The sequence below is a fragment of the Planococcus citri genome, chromosome 3 (genome assembly GCF_950023065.1).
Source record: "Planococcus citri chromosome 3, ihPlaCitr1.1, whole genome shotgun sequence".
In the NCBI taxonomy this organism is placed as follows: Eukaryota; Metazoa; Arthropoda; class Insecta; order Hemiptera; family Pseudococcidae; genus Planococcus; species Planococcus citri.
Genome location: NC_088679.1, coordinates 76,388,287 through 76,406,980, shown reverse-complemented (window position 1 = coordinate 76,406,980; position 18,694 = coordinate 76,388,287). Strand labels below are relative to the sequence as shown.

At 34.3% G+C, this 18,694-nt stretch overlaps 1 protein-coding gene and 1 long non-coding RNA gene across 3 annotated transcripts in view; one reads left to right on the top strand and one right to left on the bottom strand.

Annotated features, from left to right (window-relative positions):
• Window positions 1-18,694, bottom strand: part of LOC135839353 (neuronal acetylcholine receptor subunit alpha-10-like) — a 198,087-nt gene that overhangs the window by 162,723 nt on the left and 16,670 nt on the right. The window lies entirely within an intron of this gene.
• On the top strand, window positions 13,536-14,519 carry LOC135839351 (uncharacterized). The gene is made up of 3 exons (XR_010557580.1): window positions 13,536-13,726; window positions 13,801-13,968; window positions 14,056-14,519. It is a non-coding gene; the product is annotated as an uncharacterized LOC135839351 (long non-coding RNA).

Sequence of the window (18,694 nt, the reverse complement as noted above, 5' to 3'; positions counted from 1 at the left end):
AAATCATCCTCTGATTTTTTTTTCTTGATCAAAGAAATCAAGTTTGGGATTGGAATCCAAGTTATTTGAAGTAGAAAATTCCGTTTTGAGAGGTCATTTTTCATTTTAGCTCTGCTGATGGGAGGGGAGGAGGAGCACTAGGGTAGCTATTATTTATGATTTACCAACTTATGAATATTTTTTTGCATTTTTTTCAATTGTTGGTTTTAATGGGGAAAAAAAACAACTTGAAACAGTACCTGACTTTTCTTCGAAAAGCCGGTAAAAACCTTGACTTTCCAACATGGAATTAAGTTGTGCCAAGAGTAGCTCTCCCGCCCTCCCCCTCAAAAAAAAACTTGAAAATCCATTTCATTGAGAAAATTTTTAATATCTTCGTCGAAATTCTTCTGTACCTAGGTATAGGTACGTGTAATTCATTTACTAAGAAAATGAAATGGAATAAATAAACGAGCATAAAAAATTTTCGACGGTTTCTAACCATGCTGGCAAAATTTTCCCGACTAAACTCCTCTCAGGCAAAGAATCTTCCTCGGCTCCTTAAACAATGCTAGTCTCCTGGTATGAAGTCCCCCGCCCAATTTTGAAAAAATAAAATAAAAACATGAAAAATTGAAGTCTGTAAAAAAATTAAAAATTATACCTACCTACATTTTTCTTCAATATCATTCTGAATGATCTTCGTTTATGAAAAGTCTCACTTCACACCCCTACCCAATGGGTCCCTTGCATTGAGCCCAAAAAGAATAGTAATCAAATTTGATTTTGAAAAACCCTCGGAAATTTTATATTTCTGTGTGTGGAGCCCCCCCCTCCCCATTAAAAAAATTGAAGCTTGTAAAATAATTTTAAAATTTAAAATTTGTAGTCAGAATTCTTCTATATATGTATGAATGATCTACTTTTTGATCAAAATTTCGTTCGGACTCCCTTTCCTCTCTCTCTTCAAAAACCGAGTCCTTAAATAGACATACGAGTAGAGCCCCTAAGTTGGAAAATTAAAACAAAATGTAATGGATGAAATCCGATGAAAATTTGTTGGAAATTTCTCATTTTTGGGTTAGAATTTTTAAATAAGTCCATTATCGAGATCGAAATAACTGTTCCTCGGTCCCACCCACAACATTGGTCCCCTTATATGGAGTTTTCGCTCCCAATCCAAAAAAATCGAAGAAAGAAAAAATTGAAATTCATAAATAAAGATTTTGAAAATTATAAATTTCTAGTCCAAATCTTTTTAAAGAAAAAAAGTACACTCAGACACCCTCCTCTCTCCCTCATGATGGTCTTTTGTATATGGAAAAGAATAAATTATGGAGAATTACTTTTTTTCAAGTTGAAAAACATATTATTTTAAAAAGGAAAAATTGAAAGTCTAGTATAAAATTTTTTTGAAAATTTCTTACTTCTGGGTAGAATTCTCCTGAATATTCTTCTTCTAAAGAAATTACTACCTTGCACATTGCTCCCAACAATATTGGTATCTCGTCTGTACAGAGCCCCAAAATAAAAATAAAAATAAAAAAAGAAGGAAATTTTTTTTATTATTTTCAAATTGCTGATCAGAATTCTTTTAAAAAATCCCATTTTCAAGAAAAATACCTTTCTCGATCCTTCCAAACAATAATAAATATTTCAAAGTTTAAAATATTGTTCGAGGGTCGAGGGAGACTTTTTCTATAAAAAGGGGAGGGGGAGGGTCGTTACGACACATTTTAATTTAGGCACCTATTTAATTTTCCTGATTTTTTGATGCTTTATTGACAGCTCCATGCAAGAGGTTCAAAATAGACTGGAGAACGGAATAGTTCTTGAAAACAGGATTGCCCATTTTGAAGAATTCTGACACATAAATAAGCAATTTTTGTACTGTCGAGTTATGCGTCGAAATTCTGCTTTTGAAGGGTGAAAAATTACGATTTCAAGGCAATTCTTCATTTTGCCTTTGCCGCGAGAGAGCGGTTACATAAATGAAATTTTAAAATTTCGAACAAAACTAGTTTGATGGTATCGAAATTTATCTTCTTTTGGAGGGTTGGAGATGAAAAATATCGAACGAGTATACACAATTTCAAGAAAATCTTCTATTCGAGAGACAGAAATGAGAGCAGGCAATTTTTCTTTTGGTTGTTCAGACTCTTCTGATTGGAAGTTTCAAGTCGATTGAGAAAATCAAAAATAGAGCATTTTACGAAATTTTGAGTTTTTTCTTGTATGTAATAAATGGAGCCAAAGAATTGTTAAAAATTCATCAAAAACTGAAAAATGCAATTCAGGGGCTAAAATTTGACTTTGTATGATGTTTTGATACCCCCTCTCCCTCTCGCCATAGCCTCTCCCAAAATTGAGCAAAATTGGAAAATACGAGACATGAAAATCGTATTTTTTTTAGTTGAGTTGACATACTCATAGAATGACCTTTTTTTTGTTCAGATATAAATACGAGAAAAATAAGTTCGAAGCACCACACATTGAGGATTTCAAAATTTCTAATTCTTGTATTTTTCCTCCGCAATTTTTTTTTCTTCGATTCGTTCCTGTTCTATAGTAAACTCTCAAAATTTCCCTTACTCATTCGCTGAGGGGGGAGGGTGAAGGGGAATGGAGTAGACGATGTTTATAAATCGCGTTTCCGCGTTCTCACAAACACCAATAACTCTTACGTATAGGTACAACTTAGTAAGCTGAAAATACGTAGTACGTATTTACTGCAGCCGCGTAAATGTGTAGTATACACGTGAATATTTCCGGCGCTAAGCACTCGGCACTCGAGGTGGTGCATCGTTGATGTGAATTAATTAAACTGACGAAAAAGTACCCTACGTAAAGTAAAATCTGTTGCTGGCTTTTATAAATAAGATGATTTACATTATTTTTTTCCCCATTTCGTTTCGCACGCGATGTTGTAGTCGACAAAGGCGAGCCCGATACGACGACATCTAGCATCTTATACACCAGAGAGAGAGTATTATTCAATAAGTATAAAAATACAAGGACAAGATGTGTATATTCAGATTCAGATTGTGCGCCTTTGCTTTGCTTTATCTGCATTTGAATTAAGTTTCTTCGAGTTCGTACTACTACGACTACTACTATGTATTTCAATGAATACGAGATATTACAACGAGACAACAACGATGCGATAGCGGAAGGTTATGCAAATATTTATGTAATTCGAAATTTATTCTTATCGTTTAGAATTTTTTTAATTATGTTATTTTTTGTTTCCGTTTGACTGCTGAGGGGTTGAATAAAAAATAAAAAAAATGAAATGACTGAAAATTTTACAATTCCGGGCTTTTATCGAAAAGTTTCAAATTTTTACGTAAATATATTCGCTATCTACCAGTTAGGTACGTACAATTCAGAGTTTATCGAAGAGAAAGAGCCGATGTTCGGAAACAAAACCGAGATAAAAATCATCTCCCGCGTGCTCTGCTCACTGTATCATCTTACTGATAAATTCTAATGAATTTTTCATTTTCCAATACCACGATATAGGTAATCATTTTCGGTAGGAATATGCCAGATAACGCTAGTAATTTCTCGCCAAATCTCGAAAAAAAAAAGAAAAGAAAAGAAAAAAATTCCAGAAAATTCTACCTACACTAATAATTCGATACGATACCGTAGGGCATATCGGGTCAATTACTCGTACATACGTTGATAACTCGCGAGTCCGAACAATTGGTACATTTTATCGAGTTTCACGCCGCCAATTATACTAGCTATACATTTGTGATAAGGCGAGCACCTTTATTAACGAGGAAAGTGCGAATATGTATTTCTCATATACCTATATATATATATACCCTGTGGCCTGTATCCACTTATAGATATTTCAACTCGACAACAAAATAGGTACCTACTCGAAGAGGCAATACTGTTTTTCTATACCTATACTAAATTTTCCACACCACTTTAGTTTCCACTTGTGTGCTTTTCTCTGTTCTGCGATCTGGTAATTTGAACTGACCACTGACCAGAAATCTAGAAATGCGAAAACATCATCGACGAAAGTCAGCCTTACACACAATCACACATACAATACACCTACAGATAGCGAATTAGAAAGAGATAGCTGCCAGCTGGATGAGAAGAAGAAGAAGAAAAAAAGGTAATACGATATCGAACTGGAACTGGCGCGAGAAAAGTAAACTTTCGCACGATTACCTGCTTTTCTTCATCCGCGCCACGCGTTGTGTAATTAAAGTTAAGAAATTTATCCCGCTTTTCTCGAGTAATTAGCTCTCGTAAGTGCTAAAATGCAAACAGGCTAAAACGATTATCCGCTATAAAAGAAAATTAAAACTCGAGCTTTACTCTTCGTCGTCGTCGTCGTGAATTTATTCTCGATTCGAGGTTTTTTTCTCTCTCTTCTTCTTTATTAATACCTGTATACCTATCAACTCGTGTACAATTGTGTGAGAATTTTTATAGCATGTAACGGCTGAGCGGATGAGCTCGCGAGCGTATATAGGATGGATTCGAGGTTGAAATTTTTTGAATTTTTAATTCGTCGATGTTGCCGAAAAAAAAAAGGTTAATGAGCAGTAGAGTCTTTTAAACGTGAGCTTTATGATGATGAAGCGTCGTTTTCATTAATACTTTGGATGTTTCTATTCGCCTATCATCAATTGAAATAATTTATCTTTATGTAATACTTGGGCTAGTCTCACCGTTCGGGTTCACTTTTACACCTTCTTTTCCTGTCTTCTTCCCTTAAGGGTCATAGAATGATTAGTGATGGTGATGGTTTATTTAAAATGATATTGAAATATTTAAGAAGCGTTAAAATTATTTAAAATGATGAAAACTTGATAATATTTTGGCAAAACTTTGTGAGAATTGGAGAAAAGTGCACTAAACATTTTTGAGAAATAGGTTGCAAATGACATTAGACTTACCTACCTGAAAAACATTGAAATCATTGAAAATCATTTAGGGCCACTTGTATGACTCTCGTTCAAGAGTTGAACTCAGTTTAACCGGTCGAAAACAATGAGTTAAACTTAGTTCAGAATTTGAACAAGAGTCGTACAAGTGGCGCTTAAAAGACAAAATGACAAAAAGATGAAAAGAAAAGACAGAAGACTTCATCTTTCTTCTTTCTAGCCCTTGTTCTCAATCCACTGCTGGATGAAGGCCTCCTCAACTTATTTCCACAAGCTCCAGTATTGGGCTATACTCCACCATTTTCCATCACATGTCCATATCTCATCTTCCCATCTTCATTTTGGTCTCTCCAATGCCAGTTTTTCGTCTGGTCTCCACTAAGTAGTCTTTACCACCCATCGCTGATCCCTGCTTCTGGCAACATGACCAGACCAGCGCCACTTACTCCGCTTAGCTGTCTCCATAGTGTCTGCCATTCCTATGATCTCCCTAATTTTCTCCACTGTCCATTTGTCACGCAGTGTTATCCCCAGCATTGATCACTCCATTTGCCTCTGCATCTTGATAATTCTATCTTTCAGCTTCTTCATCAATGCCAGGGCCAGACCCAAGAGCAAGTGGCCCACTGATATGTCCCATTTTAGCCTCAATCAATCGGCCAAATTTTTTTCTCCCATTTTTTAAAGTGCATGACACTGAGCATAAAAACTCATTCAGAATTTTTTTGAGTGGCCTAGTTTTTACCTCATCGGCCCAAATATGTCACAGCCCACCGAGATTTTCTCGGTAACTCGGTGGGTGGGTTAGGGCCTGATCAATGCCCATGTCTCACAAGCAGGGATGGAAACCGTAACCAAAATTTTTAACCGAAATGAATTTTAACCGCTAAAATGAGGCAAAAACTGTAACCGTAACCATAACCAAAATTATTGATTTGAAATTTTTTAACCATAACCTTAACCAATTCATTTTTTGTTTTGGTTAAATACATAACGGTTATTTTTTGAGTAAAAATCTCATTTTTTTCGTGTAAAATATGACATTTATAATGATTTTTGAGAAAAAAAGAGCTCAATTTGTCAAAAATTTTCTTCAAACTCAAAAAATGGCTGTGAAATTGTGGTTTTTTTTCATTTTTTTGGCCGCAGGCGCACTTTTTGGACATTAAAGTGCAATTAATTTTTGATAAATGAAAGAAAATCGTAACCTTTATTTTTAACCGTAATCTTTATTTTTTTGGGTCATAAGCATAACCCTTAACCGTAACCATAATAAATAATTTTGAAAAAAATAACCAATATTTTTTTTCATTTTGGTTTCCATCCCTGCTCACTAGCATATGAGGCCACTGGGATGATGCATTGACTGGCTGCCTTTCTTCTCAGGCATTACTTGTATAGGTATTGACTTCTCTCTAATTATTTCTCTTAGCCTCGAGTAGGCTGCCCATGATGCCTTTATTCTCCTGGATATCTCTCTGTTGAAATCGTTATTCATTGTCATATCTTAGCCCAGGTACACAAATCCATCAACCATTTCAATTTCATCATCCTCCAGCTGGGCACATTTTTTATTAGTTACAAACACATTACACAATACACATAGTCTTGGTCTTCCCTTTATTAATTTTCAGTCCTACTTCTAGACATGCATGTCTCACCTTGTCCAGCATTCCCTGAACTTCATGCACCACATCATCAGCATAATATGTAGTAAATCGGTCAATGTTTCTCCAGAGATCTCCAGTCCTCCTTCTCCCCATAATATATCTCTGATGCTGTTATAGAGTGTGGCTGTGAACAAATTAGGTGAGAAGGCATCTCCTTGCCTTATTCTCTTTTTGAGCCTTATTTTTGCTGTTTCTCCATGGACTGTAATAGAAGCGGTGGCATTTCTGTAGATATACTCAATCACACACACGTAAGCGGGATCAATTCCAATCTTTTCAAGAGCTGTCATCAATTCATCATAGACACCATTTTCATAGAGTCAAATGCTTTTTTCAAAATCAATGAAAGTTAAACATAGGGGCATTCTAAATTTGTTGGGCTTTTCAATGATCTGGCGCATAACATGAATATGGTCAATTGTGCTTCTTCCCTTACAGAATCCTGCTCATTCATCTGGTTGGGCTTTGTCAAGCTTTTCTGTCAGCCTTGCGGTAATTATCCTTGTGAATAGTTAGTAGGCTTATTGCTTATTAGACGATTGTTTTTTAGGTATATCAGCTTTGTCTCCTTTTTTATAAATCAAAACCACTTTCAGCATCATTCCATTCATTCGGGATTTTCCCTTCTTCTAGGTGCTGGTTAAATAGCAATGCCAGGTATTCATTTATTTCATTTCCACCCAGTTTTATAATTCCTGTTATAACTCCATCTTTTCCAGGTGATCGTGATTTATTGTTTTTCAAATTGGTTTAGATTCTTCTTCATCTCTTGTATAGTGATTGGTGTGACGGGGGGGTTGGAGGGTATTTGGGAGTGTTGAGGCTGCAGAGTGTCATCATAAAATAGTTTCCTATAGAAATCCGCAATTACTTTTATTACTTTTCCTGTATTCAACACATATGTTCTGGTCTCATCTTTCATTCCCATGATCAGTCTATTTCCAATTTTCAGTTCACCTCTGAGGACTTTCATGCTGCTGTTATTTTCAATTGTCTCAGATGAAAAGATGAAAGGACAACAAGTGCAGAAGCGTTCCATAAGATTGCATGTAAATTTGCTACTTTTCAATTTCAATTTTTTCTGAAATTTTGTGTTAAAAAAAGCTCGTTTTATAATATGATATGTTAGAAAGTCTGAATTTTTGTTTTAAATAAGTTTTTTACCAATAAGTGTCTTATTCATTGAGAAACTTGAACGACAAGCATACCATTTTTACAATATGGTTTCTTATGGGACTACATTTTGTTTGGGACCAAATGAGATCATGTAAACATGGTAAAAATGTGCTTTGATGTCATTGTGATGTCACACTTCGATTCCCAATTTTAGGGTAATTTTCAGTAAATTACTGGCGATAGAGGAAAAATATAAATAATGGGAAGTTTGGTAAATTACAAGTGGTTTTGATGATTTTTGGTGACGTAATCTGTGGTGATAAATCGATACCAATTTTTGGTAAATTACTGGTAATATTTTGTAAATAACTGGTAATCAGATCAGCGTGACGCTGGCGTTTGAAAACTTGATGTAAAAATAGATGAATTTTAAATATGTAGTCTTATTGTAAATTGGGTGCATCTAATTTTTAAAAACTTGGATAAAAAATAACATCTGCTGTTTTTAATAATTATGCATTTTGTCTTAGTCTTACAGTCTGACTTTGAAGAACTTTGCAGAAAAATGGTAAATTATCTGCAGTATAGAACCCAAAATTTCCAGATATCAAGTCTAAATTTTCAAAACTTGGGAAAAATCGACAAATTTCCAAAAATCATGGCGGATTCTCATAAACACTAAACAGCTTTCTGAATTTTTCCAGGCTTTTGAAAACTTGAAAAAATTCTGAAAGTAGGTGGACTATTAAAATAGAAAAATGTTAAACTTAACCTACCAGTACCTACCTATCTATTAATTTCAGCACATTAAATCTGCGAGAGTTTTTTCGGTCATTTCGCATTAAAACGCGTTGCATGGGCTAACCTCGCAACCATAATGAATTCAAAATAAAGAGTAATTATGAGAAAAAAAGCGTATTGTGCCAGTTCTTTAGAAAATTTTTCTCCCAGCTTCTTTTTACTTCGGATGAAAATTGTTGCTCCGAGACGATATTACGTTAGCACAGGCACCTCTACTATTATTCCTACCCTCGTTCGTCTACTTCTAAAAGATAAAACTTTCTCTTTAGCAAGTTTTCTATTGAAAAGAGTTTTCATTTTTTTTTTCATTTCTGTATTACGAATAAAATCATCGAATGAATGTATTCGCAATATTTTTACATAAATTATGAATACTTGCGTTATGTGCATTTCTGTAGTGTAGTATTTATTGTGCCTATGCATAGGTAGGTACCTATAATCGTGATAATTTTTGTAAATTTCAAATCCATCTACTTTGAAAATTTTTCATGAAAAATCTTCTTATGTAGAACAAGAGTGGCAAAAAAAATAATTTGGAAAATTAATTTATTCGACCAAAATGAAAGTAAAGTAAAAAGGGTGTGAAAAAATTAATTTTTCATCCCCCCCCTCACCACCTTCCATATACATGAAGTGATGATATTTCTCAGAGATTTTTCTACGTGCTAAAGATTCAATTTGTAGAAAGAAGTTCCAAGTTTTGCTAAGAATGAGATTTTTTATACCAAAATCATGAAAAAAATCCCATCAGTGGTGTATTAATTCGTGGAAAAAACCGAGGTCGGAATTTTACAAGAGATGAAAATTCACTGCACAAATTTACTACGTCGCGTCGCGTCGGTACGAGTGAAAATTTTCAAAATTCGTGGAAATTGAGGGATTTATCAATTTTATTGAATTATTGACTCGGCTGTAAACAAAAATGAACTCCGTGCTATCTGTGCGAATACCAAGTACTTACCAAGCTGTTGATTTTATTTACTTACATATGAACGAGCTCTTACTCATCTATCCTATAAAGCTGCAAGAAAAATAAATACCCCAAAAATACGCGAAAAATACGAAAAAAATTAATTAAAAAATACCCGAAAAATCGGAAAAAAGTCCTGAGCCCGATCTATGGTACCTAGAGAGCTGATTTTTTTTTTAATCGACAGCTTAACGTCTTTAGAATATAGGAAAAATACGCGGGGGCAAAAATTTTGTAATTAAAGGGCCCAAATTTTGAGTTTAAATGGGTTGTTTTTGCCGTTTTTTCGATTATTCTCAAATATATCAAGAACGAAAAAGGCTAGAAGGGTGGTTAATACCTCATTTTAAAGAGCATTACATCCTGAACATTTCCCTCGATTACATTACCCCTCTGGGGTTTTTAGTTTTTGAGCTATTTTGAATTCAAATTTCAAATTTCAGTTACACAATTTTGAATTAAATTATCTCGAAAACTAAAAACGCTAGATGGGTACTGTCAACGAGGGAAATGTTCGAAATTTCATGCTCTGTAAAATGGTGAAAACAGATTAGAAAAAAGTTGCTCAGATCGTGCAATTTTGATCGTTTTTTATGGAATCTTGAAACAAAAAACCGTTAAGACGATGCGTGTACTTATACACCCACACAAGCATACACACAACCACCACAACGCATCGCGATTTTCGTTGTTATTCCAGACAGGATCACGCGACATGCGCGCGCATACAAACCTCCCACTCCTCCAACAACGGAATTCTTACAATACGAGAAGATTTCTGCAAATCGAAATCGATCAAGCTTGAAATTGTCAATAGAAACAGTTATTATAATATTTATAATATTGCTATTTGCTAATGTTATATAATGTAAATCCATCTATCTTTGGTGCTTTGCTTTCGCGTCTATCATCTATCTTTTTAATCAAAGTTTTAATCGAAGCATATCAGTACTTATGTACTTATGTACCAAATTATGAATTATTGACATACCTACCCTTAAACGTTGCAAAATCCAAAATTGCTTAGAATGCCATAAAAGACGTTCAAAAATTTTAAAAAAAAAACGAGTTAAAATATCAAAATTTATGAAAATAACTTAAAAATTAAAATGAAGAAATATTGTAAAAATTTTAAGTAGGTACCAAAAATTTCAAAAATGGTTGCTTGAAAATTCATTAAAAGTATTGGAGGTTGAAAAAAATTGTTCAAAGTGCTGAAAGTCGTTGAAAGTGGTATGAAAATGAATGAAATGATTCATCCAAAATGATGTTTCAAATCCTAAAAATTGTTTACAATTTCTTGAAAACGGCTGAAAATTTTATTGCGAAAAATGACATAAAATCAAATAGAATGTACCAAAAATTGTGTTGAAAATTCAGAAATTCTTTTAAAACATTAATTATTGGAAAGTGATGATTGTATTCACTGGCTGTATTTTACAAACAGTTGGTTGGTAGGTTGCTTTCGTTCACGCTGTTGTCCCATTCCAAAATAACCAAAAGTCTTTTTGTTTTTTTAAATGAGCGATTATTTTTGACATTGCAACTATGTATCGACGTGATAGAATTTTGAATGAAGTGCAGATTATGTATAGTTTTTAAGGAAAGGTACTTGGGAGCAAACCTCTTCTGAGAGTGAGCGAAGGGGGGTTTGGGGGCGCAGCCCCCAAGAGCGAGTTCCGAGGGCGAAGCCCGAGGAACGAGTATGGGGGTTGGGCCGCGAAGCGGCCAGGGGGCGTAGCCCCCTAGTAAGTTATAATCTCTATTATCCGGAATTTAACCTGTAATTTTCCTCTTATTTGACCTGTCCCGTTTCTTAACACTCACTGTACTTCTCGTGATTAATTTTTACGGTGTTTTTTTTTTTGATTTTGATCAAGTGGATGAGTAGAAAAGAAAGTGCGTTAGATTTTTAAGCGGTAAATACGTTTATTGGTGTCTCTCTTTCATAAAATGTTGTTTGTATGATCCATTTTTTCATTTTTTAACACATTGAGATCGTTTTTTTTTTTAAAATAATTTTTACCGTTTCATGACATTTTTTAATTTTTTAGCGAGCGGGCAAAAGTTAATTTGGAAATTGTTTTACATAGGTCTAATTATGATATTTTTTGAAAATCTAGAATTTACAAAATATGGCTGAATGCTCTCGGATCAGAGGTGTGACAAAATGATTTGTCAGGAGGGAGGGCTGAAATTTTTCCAACTTTTTACTTCAGACACCCCCCCTCCTCCGCCACCATAGAAAGTTGGAATCAAAAATGTTGAATAATTTTTAATTTTTCAAAAATATTTATTTTATACAAAACATTTTAATTTTTCCATCGATTTGGTTGTGTTTTCAAAATTTATCAAAATAATTTTTGTATTCTTTAAAATTTTTGGAAAATTGTGCAGTATAAAACGAATGCCTTAGGGCAAACACAGTGAAAATTTGATTATTAAAAACGTATCACAATTTCATTAGGGTAAGATTATAGAAATCGATCATTCAATGTTAGTACATATTATGTGTGTTGGTCTGGGTACTAAAGTTATAGGAGTGCCCGAATTGTTTTTTCGGAAAGAGAGGCCCGAGGGGGAGGAGGGAGCGAGTTCGACTGAAAATTTGCCGATTCATAATAGAGAAAAAATACCAATTTTGTCGATTGATATCATATCTACTCATATGACTCATAAAAATTTTCATTTTCTGTTTTGGATTTTTGGGGGTCCAAATCTGGATTTTTTTCATTTTAAAACATAAAAAAAATTTACCCGAGCCAAGCAAAAATGAAAGTTTTTGAAAATTTGATTTCGAGAGAAGCCTGAAAACGATGTTTTTTTAAGAAGTTGATTTTGAAAAAAGATTGTTAAAACGAATACTTGGAATTAGTACGTGTGAGGCGAAATTATACATAGAAAAAACTTATACACATGACAAAATTTTTTTCACGCTTTATTTTAAAACTTAAAATATTGTACGTTTCGGCACTCTAGTTATCTATAATAGGTATTAGGTAGTAAAAGTAGTGATTTTTAGCTGAAAATAGTAAAAATTTGAAAAATTTAATTTCAATGTTAAATACGTCGGACTCGGAACCCTCACTTTTTTTACAATATTATTAGGTTGACGAATTTTCAAAAATTTTCGCCCTCACCTCGCTCTGGCATCATTTTTTTTCTCAACTTTTAGAATTATCAAAGATGGTCCAGAAAAATGGATTTTTCTCATAAAAATAACGTTGTTTTACATCTCAAATCACACCCCACATTTTCCAACGCTTCTGTCTAGCTCGCTCCAGTCAATTCTATTTTTTATTCCAGAATTTAAATTTCTAAAAAATTATTGTTCCAAATTGCAAAAATATCACAGCTGAGAAAATGAATTTTTCGTATCAAAATTCATCGTGAATAGTTTTTTGAATTATAAACGTTCAAAAGCTTTTGCCTTAGCTCGCTACGCTCGGGTCAATGGTTTTCTTTTCTGCAAATAAAAATAGAAAATTACTGATTGAATTTAGGAAATGTCAAGGACAAGAAAAATCGACTTCTCGCCTAAATAATATAATGCTATTCAATACTTTCTCATTCGCTTTGCTGGGGCCAATTTTCTTTTCTCGTTCACAACTGAAATTTACAAGAAATTACTGTTCGAATTCTAAACATGCCAAGACCAACAAATCAACTTCTGACACCAAAAATAATAGATAGGTAATATTATTGAGTTGATTATTTTTTGAATTGCTATAAATTTTGGAGAACTTTGGCCCTCGTTTTGTTCAGTGTTTGTGATTGCTAGTGTTCAAACGTGACGTTTTCTGAATAACACAAAAAATATGGAAAAAATATGAGGGGAGGGGGGTTAAAGTGTGTAGAAATGTTTTTTTTTTTTATGGTAGTGAAAATGTAGTGAAAGGTAGTGATTTTCGCTTGAAAAATTATGTTAGATACCCTGCTAGAAAAATGAATACCTATTAAGTACCTATAAGAAGTATTTGAGATGAAAAAAATACTACGTATAGGTAAGTAATTAAAAAGATAACTTGAAGGAAGATTATTAGATGAAATAAATTCCATCTACTTATTGATTGAATATTTCTCAACATTTAATATTGAAATTGATACGAACGTGGCTGTCAGTCTAGTTTATACATTTCTTACATTTTGAAATCTTTAAAAAAGTGTGTAAAATGTTCCCAACTTTAAAATTGTTTGTTATTTATCTCATAATTCCATCATTAATTGGCGAGGAAACAACAAAAACGCCTACCAGCGGGGAACTGGTGGAAAAAGTAAGTTCCCTTTGTTGATCTTGATCATAAATGCATTTCTAGTACCTTCATTACAAATGCTTTTATATTTTTAGGAATTTGTACCTATTACAGGCACCTTTAAAAAGATCGTGAAATCATTAACTGACGATGAACTGAAATATGAGTTGGGACAAGTTCAGGGCATGATACGAAAAATAATAGAACGAGCAGTTAAAGGGGATGGATTGTTGAAAGAACAGGGTGCAGAGGAAAATCAAAATGTAATTCAATTTTTGAAATTTTTTAGAATTTGGTATTATTTGTTGAATGGTTTGGTTGTATTAATACAATTTATGTAAAATTTTTAGAAAGTTTTTAGGAAAATGTTTCGCCTGCTGGGTGTTCGCTCAAGAGCGGAAACATTGGTCGATGACTTATATCCTACTAAAAGACCAATTAATATTGGTGTAGCCAAAGCGTATGACGAAATACTGAACTCCGACAAGCCAGAATTTAAAGACCGCGCCTGCATTAAAGTATTTCGCCAGAGGGTTTCATCTTATGGTGTTTCCAACGCAGACTTTGTAGAAGGGATTCGATCGATTTATGCTAGTTTTAGTGATAAAGCGGCACACAAAATGTCGGCTTTCGACCCATCACCTCCGGTATATAACGATAAGGAAGGTATTGAGCAAATGTTTAGGGATTTTGGTTTCTCTGCCGATGACCTCAAAGTTAAAACTGCTCAAATTATTTTACAACCTATGCCTTATCCTTATGTATATGAGAAATAAAAAATATACTTAATAAATAGGTACTTACGGTTAAGAAATTGAAATTGTTTTTATTACTTAGTTATTGAATAGAAATGAGGCGAATTTGGTAAAAAAAAAAATCCGAAGAAATGAAAATGTTAGTCAGGATCAAAGCGTAGAATAACATCATTATTTGTTTTTCATGAATTCAAAATTTTCAAATTTTAACCGTAGTTTCGGGAAATTATTTTCAAAAATAGGAACAAAATAAGGTTCGAGCGAAGAGTAGACATAAAATTCTCAAAAATTCACAATTCTTCATTTTTTCAGGACTAGGGCTCAGGTGCAGTGTCTATATTCAGGACAAAATTTCATGTTTTCAAAAAGTACCAATTTTGGCAAAAATTATGAATTGTTTAAGTACGAATTTTTGTCAAAAAAGGACCTTTTTAAAGACTGGTATTTTAGCAATAATGTTGGGACTTTCTGGCAGTTTTGGCTAGCTGCAATGAAGAGACCATTTTTTGGGAAATTTCAAGTACATAAAACAAAGTTAATTCTGAATGATTAGAGAATTCAAAAGGAAAATGAGCGAAAAGCTTTTGAAAATTTATAATTCAAGTAGTAAAAGGTTTTTCCAACTTACACAAATTCTTTCCAACTATATTCCCAAAGTTTCTCAAATTTTTCCAACATTTTTCTGTTTGGGGGAAGGGACACCTCTGTCCAGGACAGTTTGAAACCATCTCGAATCGACTCATCATGTTGAAATTACACGTGAAAGAAGTGAATTTTAGCTGTCATACTTAATTGCTGCGTAAAATTTTGCGCAAAGGGTACCCCCCGATAAGATAGGCAAAATGCCCTTAACCTCAGATTTCGATGAAACTCACAGGGTATGTTTAGTACCCCCAAAAAATAATTTTGGGCCCATAGCCCGCTCCCCACCCCACCCCCCTCAGCCAGGGGGGCCAAAAAACGCGTTTTTCAGGGGAAAAATTCTGTATCAGCGCGTAATTAAGATAAATTGATTCTGTAAACGAATATAGTTAGAGGATACATGGACGTACCTCCCTGAATTTTTTCAGAATTTTTCATCACACGGGGAGAGAAGGGGGGACAAAAGAAAACTTTAAATCGACATTACTCCGGAACGAAAAAACATACCAAAACGATTTTTTCGTCAAATATGTATCTTTAGGTCTACTTTCTATAGAAGTCATCACCCGGCCATTTGGAGTGGTGGGTCAAGCTCAAAAGCTCAAAAAACTCTCAAAAAACCACGTTTTTTGCGTTTTTCTCCAAAAATATGGACAAATGGCGGAAATCTAAGAGAACCAAGTTGTTCAGCGTGAAATTTTACCTCAGAATTGTGTAATTGAAAATTCATTTACACCGCATGATCGTAAAACTACATGCGCAGAAGTATTTGTGCTTACATCAAGATAGCTGAAAGGGTATTCCTGGGTAAAATAGGTGAAATGTCCCTGTCCTCGGATTTCTGAAATTTTGATGAAACATAGTTGGGTACCATTAAAAAAAATGTCGGAGGCAAAAAATACCCCCCAACCTCCCCTTGCTCATAATAGCGAAAAAAGGGCCTTTTTCGGGGAGAAAAAATCCATGCTTCAACGAGTTTTGACAAAAAAATCTGTATTCACTCAAAATACTTGAAGGAGATATGATTCTAGCAACTTGAATTTTCTTCAAAAATTGTGGGCCACCCAGGGGAGATATATTGACGAAAGAAAATTTGAAACCACCGTATCTCCGAACCTAATTTAAGTACATGAAATTTTTTTTTCAAAAATGTATCTGCATGAGCACTATAATTGGTATTTTTTTTTTCAAATTTTCCCTCCAGGTAGGCCATCTTCAAAAACTCAAAAAACACTCAAAATTGTGTTTTTTTGTCACAGCACCACCAAAAAAAGCGATCCATAATTTTGGATGCTGGCCTCCAAAAACAATAAGAAAACCAACTAACTTCTTTAAGGCTATTCTAATTTTTTGATGAAAAATGGTCAACTTTGGGCGGGGATTGTGCCAAAACTATAGAACGGATTTTTCTAGGGTTTGCTTTCAAAAGCGAGGGTATGTCGAGATATTTTTGATTCAGGACATTTGATGGCTATAATAGGGAATTGGATGGAGGTACTTTAGACGCTCACATCCCTGTTGTAAAAGCAAAATTAGAAAATATGGCTAGTTGGCTGCATACCCTCGATTTCATAGATGAATCAGTATTGGTGAAAAAAAATTGGAAGAATTTTGAAAATTCACGGAGAAATCCCCGTCTGAAGTTTAGATGGGAGCGGGTCGCGGGACATAAGCACGACTAAATTCGTTCAATCGATTACATGCAGTCTTACGAACGAATGATGAAAATAACGAACAAATCGGTTTCATATTTCGACCGGTTGTCAAATTAGAATGCTCTTCGCAGAGTATACCCTTAAACTCCAATTTTTTGGTCATAGGCACCCCCTCTCCAAATTTTAGGGCGAAAGTAAACAGACAATATGGGTATCATTATCATATGAACCGAACTCGCTGAACACGAATATGAAGTTTGATTTGCAGTTGGACCCTCCCAACGACCACATTGGGGAGAGGGGTTGCCCAAAAATTAGAGTTTTTGTGAAAAATGCTTCATTATAGCGCTATTTACGCCATGCAACTTCTTAATCAAGGTTTTCTTGAATTACAAGTAGCCTACTTTTCAAGTACATGGTATCTAACTCAAAACTATCAGAAAGGTTTCTTTTTGGTGTCGATGATTAAATTTTTATGTGAGTTACCAAGTACATACATTGAAAACATAAGTATTACCTACCTACGTAAGTACTATGTAGTAGATTGGGTAAATCACCAAAAAAAGAAAAAAAACTGGATTTTTACCAATTTTAGCAAAAACTGTCATTTTGAGTTGAAAGTTGTACAGAAAAATTCTGGCTCCAGAAGTGCCCCTAAAGGGAAAACATGTGCCCTTAAAGTGGGAGTATTTTCGAAAAAACACGGTTTTTTCACTGTAGCCCCTGTACCCAATTTGTTTTGAGAAAAATGACGATCGACCCAGTCCTAAATGAATATATCTTAGATTCTGCGTCCATTCTATGCTATTATTTTAAATTGTTTTTGTCAATTTTGAAAAATCAACAAAAATTTAGGAATTTTTGCCAATCATTATCAATTTTTTGAAACCTAAAATATTGTCATCACTGCGTTCCAAAATATTTCCTCAGTTTCAGAAATATATTATCTTTCAATATTTTTTCGTCATTATAGCGAAACTTTTGCGAATAAAATATTTTCAAAACACCAACTACTAATACCCCCTCTCCAAAAAAAAAAAAAGATTTACTTTTCAATTTTCTCAGTAGAACCCCAAAAGTGGCCTTGGATTTTGATGGCAATAGCATGGATTGGCGCAGAATCTCAAATACCTATGTAGGTATGTAGGTACTTTTATTATACTGTCTCCTCCATATATTTTGAGTGAATACAGATTTTTTTGTCAAAACTCGTTGAAGCATGGATTTTTTCTCCCCGAAAAAGGCCCTTTTTTCGCTATTATGAGCAAGGGGAGGTTGGGGGGGATTTTTTGCCTCCGACATTTTTTTAAATGGTACCCAACTATGTTTCATCAAAATTTCAGAAATCCGAGGACAGGGACATTTCACCTATTTTACCCAGGAATACCCTTTCAGCTATCTTGATGTAAGCACAAATACTTCTGCGCATGTAGTTTTACGATCATGCGGTGTAAATGAATTTTCAATTACACAATTCTGAGGTAAAATTTCACGCTGAACAACTTGGTTCTCTTAGATTTCCGCCATTTGTCCATATTTTTGGAGAAAAACGCAAAAAACGTGGTTTTTTGAGAGTTTTTTGAGCTTTTGAGCTTGACCCACCACTCCAAATGGCCGGGTGATGACTTCTATAGAAAGTAGACCTAAAGATACATATTTGACGAAAAAATCGTTTTGGTATGTTTTTTCGTTCCGGAGTAATGTCGATTTAAAGTTTTCTTTTGTCCCCCCTTCTCTCCCCGTGTGATGAAAAATTCTGAAAAAATTCAGGGAGGTACGTCCATGTATCCTCTAACTATATTCGTTTACAGAATCAATTTATCTTAATTACGCGCTGATACAGAATTTTTCCCCTGAAAAACGCGTTTTTTGGCCCCCCTGGCTGAGGGGGGTGGGGTGGGGAGCGGGCTTTGGGCCCAAAATTATTTTTTGGGGGT